Below are 18,973 nucleotides of genomic sequence, written 5' to 3'. Positions count from 1 at the left end.
TATCATAAGATGGTAGTAATCCTTCCTCGAGGCTACATATTTCACAGCTATATTTGGATACTGAAAAGCAGAGGCAGCTTACAGGGAACACAAACTATCATTGGCCTGATCTTTAATTTGAAGTGATTTTGGAGCTTGCCCACTTCCATACCCACTCAGATCAATTCTGACATAAGCCTGAAAGGACTTCTTATTGCCCCCCCCAAAAATAACAAAAATTACTGAAGCTGAGTGGGAACTCAAAGCATAATCCAAGGGTGAATTCCTACCACTATGGAAGTCACAAGTCCTACTTACACCTGAGATGCCCAGATGTCAGCCCAGACTCCATTTCCCTGAAACAGGCAAGAGTTTATGAATGAGTGCACTCTGCAATACCACAGAAGCACAGAAAACATCTGGTTGGAAGAGACCTCAAAGATCATCCAGTCCAAACTTCAACTCAGCACTGAAGGGTCACCACTAAACCATGTCCCTAAGCACCAAGTCCACAGGCTGCTTAAACACCTCCAGGGATGGTATCAGTGTAAATCCAGTTCTGAGACAGGTCAGACAACACTGGCACTGGTTGCCCAGGGAGGTCACGGATGCCCCCTCCCCAGATGTGTTCAAGGCCAGGCTGGATGAGGCCTTGAGCACGCTGGTCTAGTGGAAGGTGTCCCTGCCTATGGCAGGGGAGTTGGAACTAGATGATCTTTAAGGTCCCTCCCAACCTAAACCATTCTGTGAATATATGAATTGTGGATCTCTCTCTATCTCTGTCCACTATGTATTTATATAATATTTAGCAAAGAAACAAAAACAAAACAAAATTTAAAAAGGAAAGAAAAAAACCCAACCCAACCCAACCAACCAAACCAACCTACCCCAAACCATTTAGGATCTTTAATCTGCAGTATGCATCTAGCTGTATAATTCATCCCTACATCCCTGGAACACTCTGACTTTATCACTACTTAACCTTACATCCCATGCAGCCGTACACTGTTAGATCACAGCCCTCTATGTAACACATCAACTGCCACATGTCTTACAGTAGCCAAAAGGGTTAAGCCTGATGGAGTAGAAAATCCTTCCCAAATCAGAAAGCCTTTATAGTGCCCAGAACATGTTGCAGGGGCTCTTCAAATTGCTTCCAGACAGTGCTATTTTTGTAATTCCATCAGAGAAGCAAATCCTACCCTGCGTGTTCACTGCTCCAGCACAGCTTGGGGCGAGAGACGCCGCACACAGCAGCCTCTGCCCAAACTGCTGACGGAAAATGCAGAGACAACAAGCTCAGATGAAGCTTTAAGGAGCTCAGGCCTTCTTCAGTCTGGAGAGAAGAAGGCTCCGAGGAGACCTGATTGTGGGGGCCTACCAGAAAGTGGTGAGGGACTCCTTAGGACGTCAGGGAGGGATAGGGCTAGAAATGGGGAGACTCGGATTGGATGTCAGGAAGAAGCTCTTCACCACGAGGGTGGTGAGACACTGGAACAGATTGCCCAGGGAGGTGGTAGAAGCCCCATCCCTGGAGGTTTTAAAGGCCAAGCTGGATGTGGCTCTGAGCAACCTGATATAGTGTGGGGTGTCCCTGCCCATGGCAGAAGGATTGGAGCTAGATGCAATTTGAGGTCCCTTTCAACCCTATGATTCCATAAGCAGAAAGCTAAAGTAATTTACAAGAGCTCCTCTAAAATGTAACTCTCTTTCTGATGAATATAAAGTTAGTTGTCAGCAAATTTCACACAGCAAGCAAAGAAATATTACAAGGCCACTGGAGCTGCCATACCCCTGTGACAGGAAGCACTGCTTCTCTGGCATCTGGCAGCGTTTACTCCTGCATTCCCCTCTGTGGTCTCCACAGTCCTGATTTTGCAGTATGCAAGCTTCTCATCCTCCAAGGGTGGAGTAGTTATTAAACCTTTCCACCTCCAAAAACAATATAGATTTTAAATTCTCTATTAAATTTCACTTTTACAGAGCTGTTCAGAGAACTGCATTGCCTAGGGTTTAACCCACTGGGAAACCAGAACCCTAAACACAGGCAACATTTTTGCTCACAGGAGAGCAGCTCCAGCCCTCTGATCATGCTCATGGCCCTTCTCTGGACACCTTCCAGCACACCCATTCTTGTAATAGGGGCTCCAGAACTGGACACAGTACTCCAGGTGGGGTCTCATCAGAGTGGAGCAGAGGGGGAGAATCCCCTCCCTCGACCTGCTGGCCACACTTCTCTTGCTGCAGCCCAGGATGTGATTGGCTTTCTGGGCTGCAGCTGCACACTGGCAGCTCATGTTGAGCTTCTCACCCACCAGCACCCCCAAGTCCTTTCTTCAGGGCTGCTCTCAAGCCACTCACTGCTCAGCCTGTATCGGTGCCTGGGATTGCCCTGACCCAGATGCAGGACCCTGCACTTGGTTTTGTTGAGCCTCATGAAGCTGGCTTGGGGCCACCTCTCCAGCTATTGTACCTTTTAGACTTTTCCATAAAACCTTATGTTTTAAGAATGCACAAACCACGCTCAGAGCCTACCAAAGATGAGGGAAATAGTTGGGGGAGGGGGAAGAAAAAGAAAGAAAAACACAAGAAAAAGCAACTTTTAACCTTTTTTAATGACAACAAAGTTGCTATTCTCCTTCCTGATTTGTTATTTGGTCTCAAACTCAAATGTCTTCCTTTTCACAAGCCTCTTCCCTTTTCCCCTCTGCTACATAACTTAGTAAAGAGCCCAGACTACCTGATGAGAATTGCAGCGAAGAAAAACCCCACACATCTGTGCAGCATGGAAAACCATCAATCCCAGAGGGACTTCCTGCAGTGCCTTAAGTGCCTGTTAGAATCCTGATGGGGGGCAAAGAGGAGAGGGAATGAATTCAGTCTTGATGAGCAGAAAGGCTAGAATTCTGTTCTATATAGAAGAAATACAGAACTGAGTCTTAAGAGTTCAACCCTGCAAATTTTCTAGGAGCTGCAGGCATTATCTTACTGTCAACTTTTCAATACAAGTTACAAACTTGTCAAGTTACAGACAAGGCTTAGAATCATAGAATGGTTTGGGTTGGAAGAGACCTTAAAAATCACCTAGTTCAAAGGCCCTGCTATGAGCAGGGACACTTTCCACTAGACCAGCTTGCTCAAGGCCTCATACAACTTGGTCTTGAACACCTCCAGGGAGGGGGCATCCATAACCTGTTCCAGTGTCTCACCACCCTCACTGGGAAGAATTTCTTGCAGTCTCAATCTGCCCTTCTCAAGCTTCTATCCATTCCATCTCATCCTATCACCCAAAGCCCTTGTCAGAAGTCCCTTCCCAGCTTCCTTGTAGACTCTCTTCATGTACTGAAAAGCTATGGGCAGGGACACCTTCCACAAGATCAGGTTCATAGAATTATCAGGGTTGGAAGGGATCTCAAGGATCATCTAGTTCCATTCCCCCTGCCACAGGCAGGGGCACCTCACACTGTATGGGGTTGCTCAGAGCCCCAGCCTGGCCCGAAAAACCTCCAGGGATGAGGCTTCTACCACCTCCCTGGGCAACCTATTCCAGTGCCTCACTACCCTCATGGGGAAGAAATTCTTCAAACATCCAGTCTGAATCTACCCACTTCTAGTTTGGCTCCACCACTTCTAGCTTTGCTCCAAGGCCTCTAGGTTGCCCAGTTTCTGTGGAAGTCATAAGGACCATACTCCCAAGCCTGGAGCCTCCAAAGCAGCTGAGCTCAAGTGTAGTTGCTACCATTTCTTTAACATTCAAAAAAGCATTTCTGCAACCATGCCAGGAAGCTACAGCAGACTGCAAGATGCTACAAATAATACACATCAAAGGCTAAGGCAAACAGTTTGTGCCAGTTTTGCTTCTTTCACAATTAATAATACACAATCATTCTTAGGTATGACTCACATAAAATATCCAATCATATCTTTAGAACTTACAGGCTTGTATGGAAGCAGGTTGTCCTGGCTTCAGCTGATCAGGGATTTGACTCCTTAGCTCAGTCTCTGCTCAGTGCTGGCACTTTCTGCAGTTCAGGGCATGACTGCACAGCCAGGGGCTGCTGCTGACAGTGAGAAGGGCCAAGGCCTGGGCTGCAGACCCAGCTGAATCTTGTGTGCCACATTAAGGGTGCAGATTAAAAGGCTGCACTTGTGGGGAGGAGCCATGAGGGCAGGTGCCCCTGAACTGACCAGTAAGGGATTCCATCCCCTGGACATTGTATTCAGGCAAAGCAGAGGAATCACCAGGGGCAAGCCTCTTCTTTCAGTGGCTGGTATCCCAAGAGGACTCTGTCCATTCTGCTTTCAATCCCAGTCCATGAGTTCCTGAATCTAGTTTCAGAATCCAGCTCCTGAATCCAGTTCCCATCTGCTGTTAAGTGCAGCCTGGAATTTCCCCAATGCCTGCCACAAGCAGCAGTGGTGACAGCGACATCACAGTCATCAAGGGGCTGGCTTCAATATTGCTCTGTGACTGTTTCCCTTAAAGCTGCTTTCATGTCAGTCTCTCCCTTTGGGAAGAGAAAGGGTTTCACAGAGAGAGTCTGTTAACCATCTGTCACTCACTAATGGCCAGCCCAACCCTAGCCCTCAACACAGGTATGTCAATTTGATCCAGAATATTCCACTTGTGAACTTATTCCTGATAAATTCCTGACCTCATTCATGTTTACAAATACATAAAGGGTGAGTGCCAAGAGGATGGAGCCAGGCTCTGCTGGGTGATGCCCAATGACAGGGCAAGGCACAATGGGAGAAGTTGAGGCATAAGAAGTTCCATGGAAACATGAGGAAGAATGATTTCACTGTGAGGGTGACAGAACACTGGCACAGGCTGCCCAGGGGGGTTGTGGAGTCTCCCCCTCTGGAGCTCCTGTGTGGCCTGGTGTAGGTGATCCTGCTCTGGCAGGGGGGTTGGACTGGAGGATCTCTTGAGATCCCTTCCAGCCCCTAACACTCTGTGATGCTGTGATTCTGTAAATAACTGCAGTTTAGCAGCCCACACAGGCCTGCATGCAGAAGCTCAAACAAAAGAAGACTTTTAAAATCACCATTTCAAAACCAGGCCAATGCTGGCACATCCAGAGAAATCACTGAAATCATTTACTTATTAGCTGGTAGTTTTCTGTACCTTTAAAGATCCCAAGTCCTGGCAGATTTACTCAGACTGGTTTTTGGTTTGTGGGGGTTTTTTTGCAAACAGATAACTAGCTTCCCACTGTGTAGCACAGACATTCTGGGATCAAATAGTTCCACATAGCAGCACAGCCAAATTTCTTTTCCAGAATCAAATCTGTGCAAACTGATAGCTCAAATCAGGTTGAACATGAAGCAGCCTACAGAGAGCCAGTCAGAGGTCACACTGAGTGGCCAGGAAATACCAGGTCTGTTTGGTAGCTGCTCAGAGCAGTATTTGCCAATCAGAAATTCAGGAGGTAGCAGCTCTGTTTGGTAGCTGCTCAGAGCACTCATGTGTCCAGCAGAAACTCAGCACAGAGACAATGAAATTAACTGCCACACAAAGAGCCAATAAGGGAGCACAGATTGAGTCAACCACCCTAATTTATGCTAAACAGAATTCCCTCATGCTCTTACAGCTGAACTGCAGAAAAATCACAGTTCTGCAACTACAGGCAATGGGAAAATGTTAGGGAAGCCAGGATTGGACAAAGCTTGTGAGTCACTGCAGAGCTATCCAAAGGGACACAGAGGTCATCCACTCACTAGAATGTGGGCTGAAAGAGTCACTGATTTGTTTTCCAAGAATCCCAATAGAGGCAGTCTCAAGGGAGTAGCAGACAAGAGGCTTGGCCATGATTGCAGCTACAAAGATGACTACAGTGAAGAAAGTCTGGCAAATGTTAGTGGCTACAGTAGGAAGTCAATGCTGTACTCGGAAGCTTTTGGGAATGCAAGCACTGACTGGGAAGCAAGACACTACAGCAGCAGAACTGGTATGGAAGTTTGTGAGTGCTAAATGTGTTTATGAATGGATTTATTTGTACATTCATATCACTGAAAAGACTCATGGTTTATGACTGTTTGAAGGTAGCTTTGATCATCCCTCTCTGAATGAGAGGATCATTGAAGGATAATAAGGTTCTCTTTCCCCTCTACTCTGCCCTGGTGAGGCTGCATCTGGAATGTTGTGTCCAGTTCTGGGACCCTCAGCTCAGGAAGGACCTCAGGAAACTGCTTGAAAGACTCCAGCACAGAGACACAAAAATGATTAAGGGAGTGGAACACCTTCCTTACGAGGAGAGACTGAGGGAGCTGGGGCCCTGTAGCTTGGAGAAGAGGAGACTCATTCATGTTTATATAAGATGTAAAGGGTGAGTGCCAAGAGGATGGACTCAGGCTCTGCTCAGTGATGCCCAGTGACAGGACAAGGGGCAATGGGTGGAACCTGAGGCATCAGAAGTTCCATGGAAACACGAGGAAGAAACTTTTTCACTGTGAGGGTGCCAGAGCCCTGCAACAGGCTGCACAGGGGGGTTGTGGAGTCTGCTGCTATGGAGATTTTCAAGACCTGCCTTGATGCATTCCTGTGTGACTTTCTCTAAGTGATCCTGCTCTGGCAGGGGGGTTGGACAGATGATCTTTCAAGGTCCCTTCCAGCCCCTAACATTCTGTGATTCTTTGATAATAAGTTATCCATGAGACAGCAATGTGCCCTAGTGGCCAAGAAGGCCAAAAGTATACTCAGGTACATTAAGAGGAATGCATCCAGCAGACTGAGGAAGGTTCTTCTCCTCCCTCTCTACTTAGCCCTGGTTAGACCACATCTGGAATACTGTGTCTAGTTCTGGGCTCCCCAGTTCAAGAGGGACAGGGAATTACAGGACAGATTTCAATAGAGAGCTACAAGGATGATTAAGGGAATACAGCATCTCTCTTACGAGGAAAGACTGAGAGACCTGAGGGTATTTAGTCTGGAGAAGGGAAGGCTGAGAGGAGACCTTATTAATGTCCACACATACCTGAAGAGTGGCTGTCAGGAGGATGGATCCAGTCTCTTTTCAGTGATATCCAGTAACAGGACAAGGAGCAATAGACATAAACTCAATCACAGCAAATTCCATCTCAACATGGGCAGAAACCTTTTTACTGTGAGGGTGATGGAGCCATGGAGCAGGCTGCCCAGAGAGGTTGTGGAGTCTTCTCTAGAAATCTTTAAAACCCACCTGGACACATTCTTGTGTCACCTCCCCTAAGGATCCTGCTTTGCAGGGGATTGGACTTACTGATCTCTGGAGGTTCCCTCCATCCCCTAGTATTCTCTGATTCTGATTAGTGGGTGTCCTTTCTAGGAAGAAGTATAAGGAGTGTTACATTTACTGCTGTACTCAGAGGTCACCTGCCCCTCTCATTCCACAGAAGCAGTCAATTCCAGCGACTCTTTTCAGACTAGTGAAAAAAGGCAGACATTGATGAAATGCACAATGTAGCATATAAAAGTTGATTACATTATAAATCAGCCTTTCTGCTGTAGGGTATGGACTAGGCTAAATGCAAGAATTTATACATTTATTCAGTATATTATTAATTTAAAGTTAAACCCATTTCTTGAAAACTCTACCACTAAAGCTGGAGATGACTTAATTTCATTACACGATATGCTAAAACACAGTGAAGCTAACACACAAAACCTTGGCTAGCTACTACATTCCTCCTCCATACATTAAAACTCAAGCATTTGATGTGCATGGCAGAGGCATGTTTTCTTTACCAGTATTCCCAGAAGTCACCCAGATCAAACTATTTCTATATCATGCAGAACTCATAGACACACAGGTTGCAGCCACTGTTCTGAGGGCAGCTGCTGGACACACGCAGAGTTCACGATTCCTTAGCTGACCAATTCCTTAGCATGCTGCCTAGAGCACAACAGTAACATTCCATGTGTGCCAAGAACAACATCCTCACACTGGCACCCTTGGATTGGAACATGCTGCAGGAGCCACCGCCTTGACATGCTGGCAAGAGATTTCAGCTTACATATGTGATTTAGCTTATATATACCAGTTAAGTGATTGATAATGAAGAGCAGATAAACAGCCCCTCTGAGCAACAGTTACTTTGGTTAGGGACTTAGCTTAGGAACAGACTGAGGGGTTAAGGCTTCTCTAGGGAGCGTGGTTAAGGATTCAGCTAGGGCTTTGGTGTAGAGATACTGCTAGGGATATGCTCAGGACTTCCACTTCTGTTAGCTGCTTCATCTCTTAAGGGCTTCCAGCACTACTTCTGTAAGTGGGACTCTGAGACTCTGTAGTGCTGGGGATTCCACAATGAGTAATAAAGGACTCCTGGGAGGACTTCTGAGATTCTCTGCTCTGCATTGCTGGGATCTTGTTGCTATATGGCATCAGGGTTCATGCCTTCATTCATCAGCCAATGGCCCTCGAATCGGAGGAGCACCACCATAGAATCACAGAACTGTTCTGGTTGGAAAGGACCCCTAAGATCATCGAGTCCAACTGTCAACCTGACCACCACCACAGCCACTAAACCAAGTGACAAGTGCCATGTCCACATGCTTCTTGAACACCTCCAGAGACAGTGACTCCACTTGTAACATTTTTAACAGTGTCTGTATTTTAAGTGGGGAAAGTAATCACGACACTGAACAAAATCCTTACACCAGATGTTGATGTAGAAGAAGAGGAATCCCAAAGATATAAAGACTGGAAGGCACAGTTCATCTAGGAAGCCAACCTGGAAAACATGACTAGTGCTGTGGGTAATGCTGGAGTTCAAACATCTATCCTTTCTTCCAGAAAAGAAAAAAACCCACAGCCTGGAATTTTTTAGAGCTACCATAGATCATAATGCATGCTCTGGAAGTGTGGTGAACTTTTACGTGGTGTTTTCTGTCTGCTTTTTAAGTAACCTCACTTGGAATGCAGACATGGCCCTTCATTTTTGTCTAGAAAAGATGACTAATAGGACTTCAGTTAGAAATGGGCAGTTCTGAAAAACATTCTCCTGTGTTTTGCATCAACTGTCCACAGCAAGATGGGAAATATTAATCACCCTAGCAGCCTGCCGCACACAAACCGATTCATTTAACAGATGCAAGACATAAGTAAAACTCTGTGCTCATTTTGGAGTAAATCCAGGACAAGAAAAATAAAGCACAAAACTCATTAAAGGAGGAAATGTGGGAAAGAGGAGTCCTAAGCCCCTCCTCATTCTTGCCTTCTTAGGAAGATACCATGCCGGGTAACCTTGGGAAAGGAGGAATGATAAAATGGCCTAGGTTGAAAGGGACCTCAGAGATCAACTACTCCAACCTCCCTGCCATCGTCAGGGATGCCTCTCAATTTGACTTGGTTGCCCAAGGGTTTGTCTGATCCTTGAGATAAAAATAGGGAACAAGAGAGTTATAAGCCCTCAGCTTTGGAAAGCTGAGTCCTGCTTAGTCACTATTTGTGCTCAAGAAGAAAGAACGTGAAAATCCCAGACCACAGCAAAATGCCTTCAAAGGGGATTCTCCTGTCTGACTTCCACTGGGGATTTATGAGCTGACAGACAGGTTGTTCACTGGCATGAAAGCCAAAAGGATTTATTTAGGTTTTTAACCTGATGAACAAATCATAGAAACATAGAATCATAGAATGGTTTGGGTTGGAAGGGAGCTCCAAAGGTCATCTACTCCAACCCCCCTGCAGTGACCAGGGTCATTCTCCACTAGATCAGGTTCCTCAGAGCCTTGAGCCTGACTTTGAACGTCTCCAAGGATGAGGCACCAACTACCTCCCTGGGCACCCTGTTGCAGTGTCCCACTACCCTCATGGTGCAGAACTTGTTCCTAACATCCCATCTAAATCTCCTCTCATTTCAAACCCCTCATCCTATCACTGCAGGCCTTTGGGAACAGTCCCTTCTCGTAGCCCCCCTTCACACACTGCAAGGCTGTTATTATGTCTCCCTGAGGTCTCCTCCTCTCCAGGCTGAACAACCCCACCTCCCTCAGCCTGTCCTTGTAGCAGAGGTGCTCCAACACCACGATCACCTTTGTGGCCCTTCCTCTGGACCCACTCCATCAGCTCTACAGAAATAGATGCAAAGTTTTGAACCCTGGCTCAGCAGCACTGGATAACCACACAAACTGTGCACTGCACTTCTTCCCTGGATAAAGCACACAGCAAAACCCCACAGCGATTAGAAACCGTCGGTATTTTTAGTCAACCAAGACAAAAACCCTCACAGAAAGGCAGTTCCTCTCAGTGATCCACACACTGCCTCACCCCCCAGAGCACTATGAAAATACCATTCCCCTAACATCAGTTGGTGGTACTCCCACCAAGCAGGAAAATTTGAGTAAGTGGAGTATTTAATTTGCAGTCTTACTACACAGCTAGAAACACACCAGCAGGCTGCAGTTCTTCCAGGGTAATAAGCTGTAATACATTCTGTGGCTACTTCTTGGCTTTTAGATACTTCTGAACCAGAGCAGTATTTCCATTCTTTAACCAAGTTATTACAGCTTTAACAAATATCACAATACCATCACAGAACTGATGGCCTGAGTTTGTGGAAGGGCTCAGAAGGACCACTCAAAGACTGTGTTACAACAGCAGCATGGCAAGGAGAGAGAAATATTAGAGTGTGTGCAACAGGTGAGGCTGCAAGTCACAGACAGAACTGCAGAGCTAATCCCCTGGCTGAATAATGTTGGGTGAGTGGATAGATCCCTGGGTTGACAGGAGTTCCAAAGGTTTGGGATTTGGCTGTTGTTGGTTTGCTTGGGTTTTTGGTTGGTTTGGGTTTTTGGATGGGGTGGTGGTTGTTAAGCCATTACTGTGTATCAGAGCACCCATTGCATTGCGCACTAAGGTTGCAAGTTTTTAGTCAATCATCTTTGTACACATGTAACAACAGGTCAAGGGTTAGAGCTGGGATGGTCACTAGAGGAATGACAGAGGGTCTCTATGAACCCCTCTGCCTTCCCAAAGGGAATAGAAAGGGAATAAGGGAGAGAGACTAACGGGGTGGGACAGAAACTTAGCCATCTTTAATGGAAACAATAACAACAAAATGGAAAGGATACAGACAGATACGAACCAGCACGGAAACCAGCCCCAGATGGCAATGAGATCACTGCCACCACTGATACCGAGGCAGACTCTGGGGAAGTCCCAGACTGAACTCAGTGGTAGATGGAAAACAGGTTCAGGAGCTGGATTCTCAAACTAGATTCAGGAACTCATGGACTGGGAACAGAAGGGGCAGAGTCCTCCAAGGATATCAGCCATGGAAGATGAAGCTTGACCCTGGTGATCTCGGGTGATCCAGGGTCAAGCTATATCCTGAAGATGCCACCCATGGAATGGAATTCTTTGCTGGCCAGTTCAGGGTCACTTGTGTGTCCCTTCCTCCCCACAGGTGCTACATCTTAGTGCACCCCAACATAGGGCAAAAGATTCAGCAGTGCCCTTGGTCTACAGCCCAGCCCTTGGCAGTACCTCTCCCTGCCAGCGTTCTCACTGCCAGCAGCAGCCTCTGGCTGTGCAGACATGCCCTGAACTGCAGAAAGTGCCAGCACTGAGCTGAGACTGAGCTGAGAAGTCAAATCCCTGAGCAGAATTGGTTCTGTTCTAGCTCAAACACAGACATGACTCTGACAGAATTGCTTTTATAAAGTCTTTAAAGCTGTTAAGCTAATTGCTTAACAAAATGATTCAAGTCATTACTTCCTTGCCACAGGAATAGTTTGTGAGACAGCGTGTGAAACACACTCGCAAATGGACAATACAAATGTCTAGCTCCTCTCTTATTCATAGGCTGTGCTCAATCACAGTCTAGACTCTCTCTAGGCTGACCTAGAAGCTCATTTGCAAAAAGGAGTGTCAGAGAAAACATCTTCAGTGATTAGAAGTTCATGAAGCTGGTTCTGTGAAATGGCCATCCCTTTAAGGAGTAGCAATAGTGTGGAGGCCAACATTCCAGAAGCAGTCTTTATAACTCATAACACACTTTGCATGTTTCTTGCAGGAAAAAAAAGGCTTTGGTATGCAAGGCAAGTTGTGCTGTCATTTGTTGGACTTCCACAAAGCAGATTTAGAATGGCTGGCATCAATTATGATGTAAAATCACAAAACAAATCCGAGTCTCTAGACAAAAGAAGGCTGAGGGAAGACCTCCTTGCTTTCTGTTAACTCCCTATGAGGAGGTTAGAGCCAGGTGGGTGTTGGTCTTTTCTCTCCAGCAACAAGTGAAAGGACAAGTGGAAATGGCCTCATGTTGCAGCAGGGGACATTTAGGTTGACCATGAGAAGAAACTCCTTCACTGAAAGAGTCCTCAAAATCTGGGACAGGGCTCCCAGGGAGGTGGCTGAGTCACTATCCCTGGAGATGTTTCCAAGAGGCAGAGCTGTGGTGCTGAGGAGCATGGTTTAGCACCAGGCTTGGTAGAGTTAGATCACTCTTGGACTGGATGATCTTGAAGGTCTTTTCCAGCCATAATGATTCCACAATTAGTCACCACCTCCTTTAGAGGCTGTCAGTATCCAAAAGCACCTGCTCAAATCCTGTCCCATTTGAGAGTCCCACCCACTGTTCCCACCCTTCACATTCTTTGGCCAGGAGCTTTTGCAGTGTTGAGATCTGGCAGGGGATGTGGAGTTCCCTCCACTCTACTTTCAACTAAGGGAAAAGTAACTTTTCCACAGAATTTTGCACCATCATTTATACCACAGACAACATGACCTAGAGTGTCTTCACCACAAAAACAAACCAGCACAGCTTGTATGACTGAGGGAGTGGGGTGGTGGAGCTCTGCTTTTTTCTCTTCGTTATCATGGTTTTCCAAGGCAATAATGAGAAGAGAGAGACAGAGATGACAAGGAAATGTATGTCTTACTAGGATCACTTTCTTACTTCTATCCCCAGTCTAACTTAGGAGAATAACAGGAAGTTTCAAGTTTCCCTTCCATGTCCTCTTAAAATTGAATCTATTTTGACTCTGTGGTCTGCTGCTTTCATACTTTCATCATTTCCCTGATTTTTTTCCAGCCATTTATTCTAATACAAACATTAGTTTAGCAATGCTCCAATTCTTCCACTGTCACTAGTCTCTCTTTCCAAGGAGATAAGTTTTTTTCCCTGAGTACTACTAAGCTGAAGTTCTGCTTTTCTTCACCTCCTCCCTTCTCTGAGGACCAAACCCAACTTTCCCATCAGAAATCAGTTAATGTAATTTCAGTTTAATGGAGGATTGATATCTGAGGCCTGGAGGCTGGGGAGCAAGGGAGCAAAATAAAAATGCCGATGGTATTTTAAGTACCACTTTGAACATCTACTTCACAGCCTCCCCCAAACTACAGCCACATAGAATCACAGAGTCACCTGGGTTGGAAGGGACATCTAAAGGTCATCTGGTCCAACCTGCCTGCAGTCAGCAGGGACATCCTCAACAAGATCAGGTCTCCCAGAGCTTTGTTGAGCCTGATCAGGGATGTGGCTTCAACCACCTCTCTGGGGAATCTGTTCTAATGGGCTGGTGCCCAGTGGTGTTCCTCAGGGGTCAGTGCTGGGTCCAGTCTTGCTCAGTATATGCATCAGTGACCTGGATGAAGGCACAGATTGTGCTCTCAGCAAGTTTGCTGGAACACATTGCCCAGGGAGGTTGTGGATGTCCCCTCCCTGGAGGTGTTGAAGGCTAGACTGGATGAGGCCTCTGGCAACCTGCCCATGGAGGTTGGAGTTGATTATCTCTGAGGTCTCTTCCAACCCCTAGCATTCTATGATTCTACAATTAGCAAACATTTCAACTTACTTACTTTGTGGAATCAAAGCAGTGACTCATTAAGTGGAAGCCTGTAAGAAAGTGAAGCTAATCATGTTTAAGAGAGCACAGAAAACATCCCAGTTTCTCTTCCTGCTCCCAGTATTCCACAGGACCAGACATCACTTTCCAATCTGAGCTTAGTTGATACATTTATTGTAATGATTACATTTTGATAGCACTGTTCACCAGTAGTTCAGCAGCAGGCAATGGCAGCTCACGAGTAGGCTGTCACCATTTTGAGCAGCTGAGGCATTTGCTCAGCCTCTGTGCAGAGGGGGACACAAGAACGTGCCTTCCAAGCTTGTTAGCACAGACCAACACTGACATCTGGTGCCAGCAGAGCCATTTTACACTGGGGCAAAGATTCAACTCCATAGCCCACTGAGGAGTTGCTAGTTTGACATTAAGGTAACTCAGCACCAAACCACATCAGTGTGGCAATAGGGAAAAGAAAGTAAAGAAGAGACATACCATGCATGTCCTTAGAGCCAGGAGAAGACAGTACCCTCCCAGGATTTGCTTCTGCAGTGCACTTTGTCCCAGGATGGTGATGTGGGCTGTCATAGAGCAAGATCGTTGTATCCACTGCTGCTAAATCAGGGAGCTCACTATATTGGTGAGAATTATCTCTGCCAGGGCATGCAGAGCTTGCATACTGGAAAGATATAAGAGCTGTCTGTGTTCTGAATGTAAGTGTTCAAACCATGGCTGGCATCAGCTTGCCTTGCTTGAACTGCTACAGTCACTACAGGTCCCATTTTGTGGGCTGGGGAAATCACTCTGTGCCAGCTCCTTGCCCAGAGAAAAACGCCTGCAAGCAATGGGCCATTCAGCCCAGCCCATACCACTGAGTCTAGCACAGTTAGGGCTGGGATCCACCTTTTGTATGTGCTCATCTTGAAATCAGAGAATCATGATATCATTTTGGTTGGAAGAGACCTGTGAGTTCAATGAGACCAACTATTAACCCAGCACTGCCAGGTCACCACTAAACCATATCCCTCAGCACCACATCTGCACAGCTTTTAAATCCCTCCAGGGGACTCCACCATTTCCCTGGACAACCCTTTCAGTGAAGAAGTTTTTCCTGCTGTCCAACCTCAACTTCCCTTGGCACAACTTGAGGCCATTTCCTCTCATTCTGTTGCTTATTACTTGAGAGCACAGACCAACCTCTACCTCCTTATAGCCTCCTTTCAAGAAGCTGTAGAGAGTGAGAAGGTCTCCCAAGGGCTATTCACAGAATCATAGAATAAATAAGGTTGGAAAAGACCTGAGAGATCATCAAGTCCAACCTATTACCTAACACCTGATGACTAACTAAACCATGGCTTCAATGGCCATGTCCAATCCTTTTTGGAACACCTCCAGGGATGGTGACTCCACCACCTCCCTGGGCAGCTCATTCCAATGGCCAATCACTCTTTCTATGAAGAACTTTCTCCTCACCTCAAGCCTGAACCTCCCCTGGTGCAGCTTGAGACTGTGTCCTCTTGTTCTGGTGCTGGTTGCCTGGGAGAAGAGACCAACCCCTTCCTGTCTACAACCACCTTTCAGGTAGTTGTAGAGGACAATGAGGTCTCCCCTGAGCCTCCTCTTCTCCAGGCTAAGCAACCCCAGCTCCCTCAGCCTCTCCTCACAGGGCTGTGCTCGAGGCCTCTCCCCAGCCTCATTGCCCTTCTCTGGACATGTTCAAGAGTCTCAATGTCCTTCTTAAACTGAGGGGCCCAGAACTGGACACAGGACTCAAGGTGTGGCCTAACCAGTGCTGAGTCCAGGGGCACAATGACCTCCCTGCTCCTGCTGGCCACACTATTTCTGATGCAGGCCAGGATGCCATTGGCCTTCTTGGCCACCTGGGCACACTGCAGGCTCATGTCCAGCCAGCTGTCAACCAGTACCCCCAGGTCTCTTTCTGCCTGGCTGCTCTACAGCCACTCTGACCCCAGCCTCTTGCAGACCACAGCCTGTCACTGCCAAGAATACCAAAGACAGGCTGACAAACCAGAGAGGATGCTCCCAATAGCTGCTTTCAGGACCAGGAAGAACCAATTACCACAGAGTACAGTGATGTTCTGTGACTCCCTGACTGTCTTAAGCAACCAGGAACTAAACTTATACACTGCCCTGGGCTCTGCCATCAGCTGCTAGCTCAAGCATGTCTGTGGAAGATGCACAAACCTGCCACAATTACAAGCCACCCTCACTGTTTTCTCATGCAACTGGCCAAGAAAGAGCTGTTCCCAAAGCATAGCTGTTCTGTGCATCAAGACACTTTGCAACATGTTCTCATTCCCTATAAGGCTGTCTGCAGCCAGCAGACTGTTGGAATAATATTGTTTGCAAGACCAGACTTGGAAAAAAAAGGCTTTTTCTTGTTGCATCTTTGTGCCAGTGCAGACAGTATCCTGCCTTACCAGATGTTTCTTATTTCTGGTTTGCTTCTTTTTTTTCCTAAGCCACACTTGGGCTTTTGGTATTTCTAGAATGTGGAGGTTTCAAACAAAGGCATCTCTGTTACCTTAAAACCTCAGAAATCTGTGATTACATGGGTAAAGCCTGATCTGAGAAACACATCAAACCTCCATCCAAAGGGAACACTTTGGCTAACTCTTGTAACCCCATCTCTTTAAAAATCATGGAAACAGTAATAAGCTCTGCAAGTTCCATGAGTGGAAAAGCAGTCATGGAATCATGGAATCATAGAATGGCCTGGGTTGGAAGGGACCTCCAGTGGTCATCCCCATGGTCCAACCCCACCTCAGTAAGGGCATCCTAAACTAGATCAGATTGCCCAGAGTGTGTGTTGGGGAGACCTAATAATGACCTAATAATGATTCTATCCTTTGCAACCTGCTGTCATCCTCTGGCTGGTCCCTTCACCAACAGCTACAGCCAGGGTGAAGGAGACATAGAGATGGCCACAAGAAAAGAGTTTCCACTGGTACAGGTTTGTTCCCTGGGCAAAGGCACAATGCCAGAGGGAACCTTTTGCCCTTCCTTCAGTTGATGGTATGAAGACCTTGCCTAAGTGAGGTTCAGCTTTCCACCAGCATCAACCAGAACTCTTCCAGGCACTATGGAAGTAGCACAGGTGCTGATGCTCACCCTGTAGTCCCTGTAGTGGGACAGTTGAGTTCTGAATAAGAAGTTATTAAACAAGACATACAAGTGGCACCTAAAAAGTTTATAGGAGCTGTAATAAGCATCCTGAGACCAACTTTGGTCTACTATGCCTATTTTTAAGCATAGATTTACCAGTTTCAGTTAAACCTGCACTCAATATAAACAATAACATTTGTTTTCCATGGATTTCACTGGGATATGATTCAAAACAGACAAAGAACTAGTGGAGAGAGTCCAGCAGACACTGAGGGGGCTGGACCATCTCTTTGACCTGGGGTTGTCTAGCCTAGAGAAGTCTGGGAGGGGATCTTAGCAATGCTGATCAAGTCCTAAAGGGTGGAGGGTACAAGGATGGGGCCAGGTTCCTTTCAGTGGTGCTCAGTGACAGGACAAGGGGCAATGGGCACAAACAGGAATGCAGGAGGCTACACCTGAACTTAAGGAAAAGCTTCTTTGCTGTGAGGGTGCTGCAGCTCTAGCAGGTTGTCCAGAGAGGTTGTGGAGTCTCTTTCTTTGGAGAGATTCCAAACCCACCTGGCCATTGTGATCCTGAGAAACGTGCTCTGGGTGGCCCTGCTGTAGCAGTGGAATTGGACTGGATGTTCTCCAGAGGTCCCTGCCAACATCTACTATGTTGGAATTCTGCGAGTTTAGCCTGAGATATAACACTTTACTACAACTGTTCCACATGTATTTTAATATGTGTGAAACTTCCACACATTAATGTGTGTGAAAATGCTCTCAGCATTCTAGATGGGGTTTAAAAACCAATACAGCTCCAGCTGCCTATACAACAGGTTGGTCAGCTCTCAAACTCCAAGTACTTGGAATGGTTTTAAACCAACTCAATAAGCATGTTCAGAAGCCTCTAGCTGGGTTATGACTGATCCCCACCTCACTCCAACCTCCTTTCAGGTGGTTGTAGAGAGCAATGAGGTCTCCCCTCAGCCTCTTCTTCTCCAGACTAAGCAATCCCAGTTCCTTCAGCTGCTTCTCACTGATGGTGGCAAGGTAGGTTGTCACCTCATTACTGACAGCAATGGAAAAATCACCTGCTGTGTGAGAAGGGTATTGAACGGTGGGGATGAAAGTCTGGGCTGTATCCATGCCTGGAAAGCTTTATTACATCCTGGTGAACACAGTGGCAGGCAGAGAATAGCTGAGGTTGTCCTGGCTTTGCCTTCCTAGACAGTCAGACCAAGGCCATGGTTCTGTCCCTCCTTACAGCTGCCCTTTCTGAGAACAAACAGATTTTTGGCATACTTCAAGGTACAAGACACCTAACACTAGATTTTCTGCCACTACATTCATGCATTCCTCCTGCTTTATGCCCTGACATTTGACACAGAACCCTGAAAATAAAGGGCTCTGAGTTTCATGTGGCAATCTGTTGCAGAATCTAAAGTTTTAGTAAACAATGGATATTTTCCCCCCTTATGTGAACCATGTGTGCTCTGCTCTGTAATCTGCCACAGATGGTACTTTCAAGGAGTTGGATGGGTGTGTTTTATGAGAGAACAATATCATACTGTGAATTCTAGCAAGCACCTTCAAAACCAGCTTGAAGGGTAGTTCATAAATCATAGGGAAGCAGAATGCTACCTGGCACTGATGGTATACACAGAAAGACCATTAAGGAGAACAAAACAACTACAGCAAGACAAGGCCAGGGAAGTTCAGTTGCTGGCTCTTTTTGAGCACACTCAGCATTTGTAAGTGTTTGGAGAAATGGTTCCACTGTTTTGCACATTAACTACCAAGCTGTGGATGATTTCTTTAGTTTCAGTTTAGAGCTTGCCAAGAAACAAAACAGAAATCAAGCATATCCCCTAACACCTGTGAAAATACTGCAACTAACAGCTGCCTAGCAGAGTGGATCAGAAGCATGCAGAAAAGAGACACTCTTGTTGGCCACAAAAGATCATTTTTTTAAATTAGATATGTATTTGAGGTCCAAATTGTGCAGAGTTCAAAAGAAGCTTTAGACTCAAAATTGGTCATCTGGTTATATTAGGCTGGAGGTTAGGAAGAAGTTCTGTACAGAGGGAGTGATTGCCCATTGGAATGGGCTGCCTGGGG

Source organism: Dryobates pubescens, chromosome 37 (genome assembly GCF_014839835.1).
Source record: "Dryobates pubescens isolate bDryPub1 chromosome 37, bDryPub1.pri, whole genome shotgun sequence".
Lineage (NCBI taxonomy): Eukaryota > Metazoa > Chordata > Aves > Piciformes > Picidae > Dryobates > Dryobates pubescens.
This window is presented reverse-complemented; position numbering follows the sequence as displayed.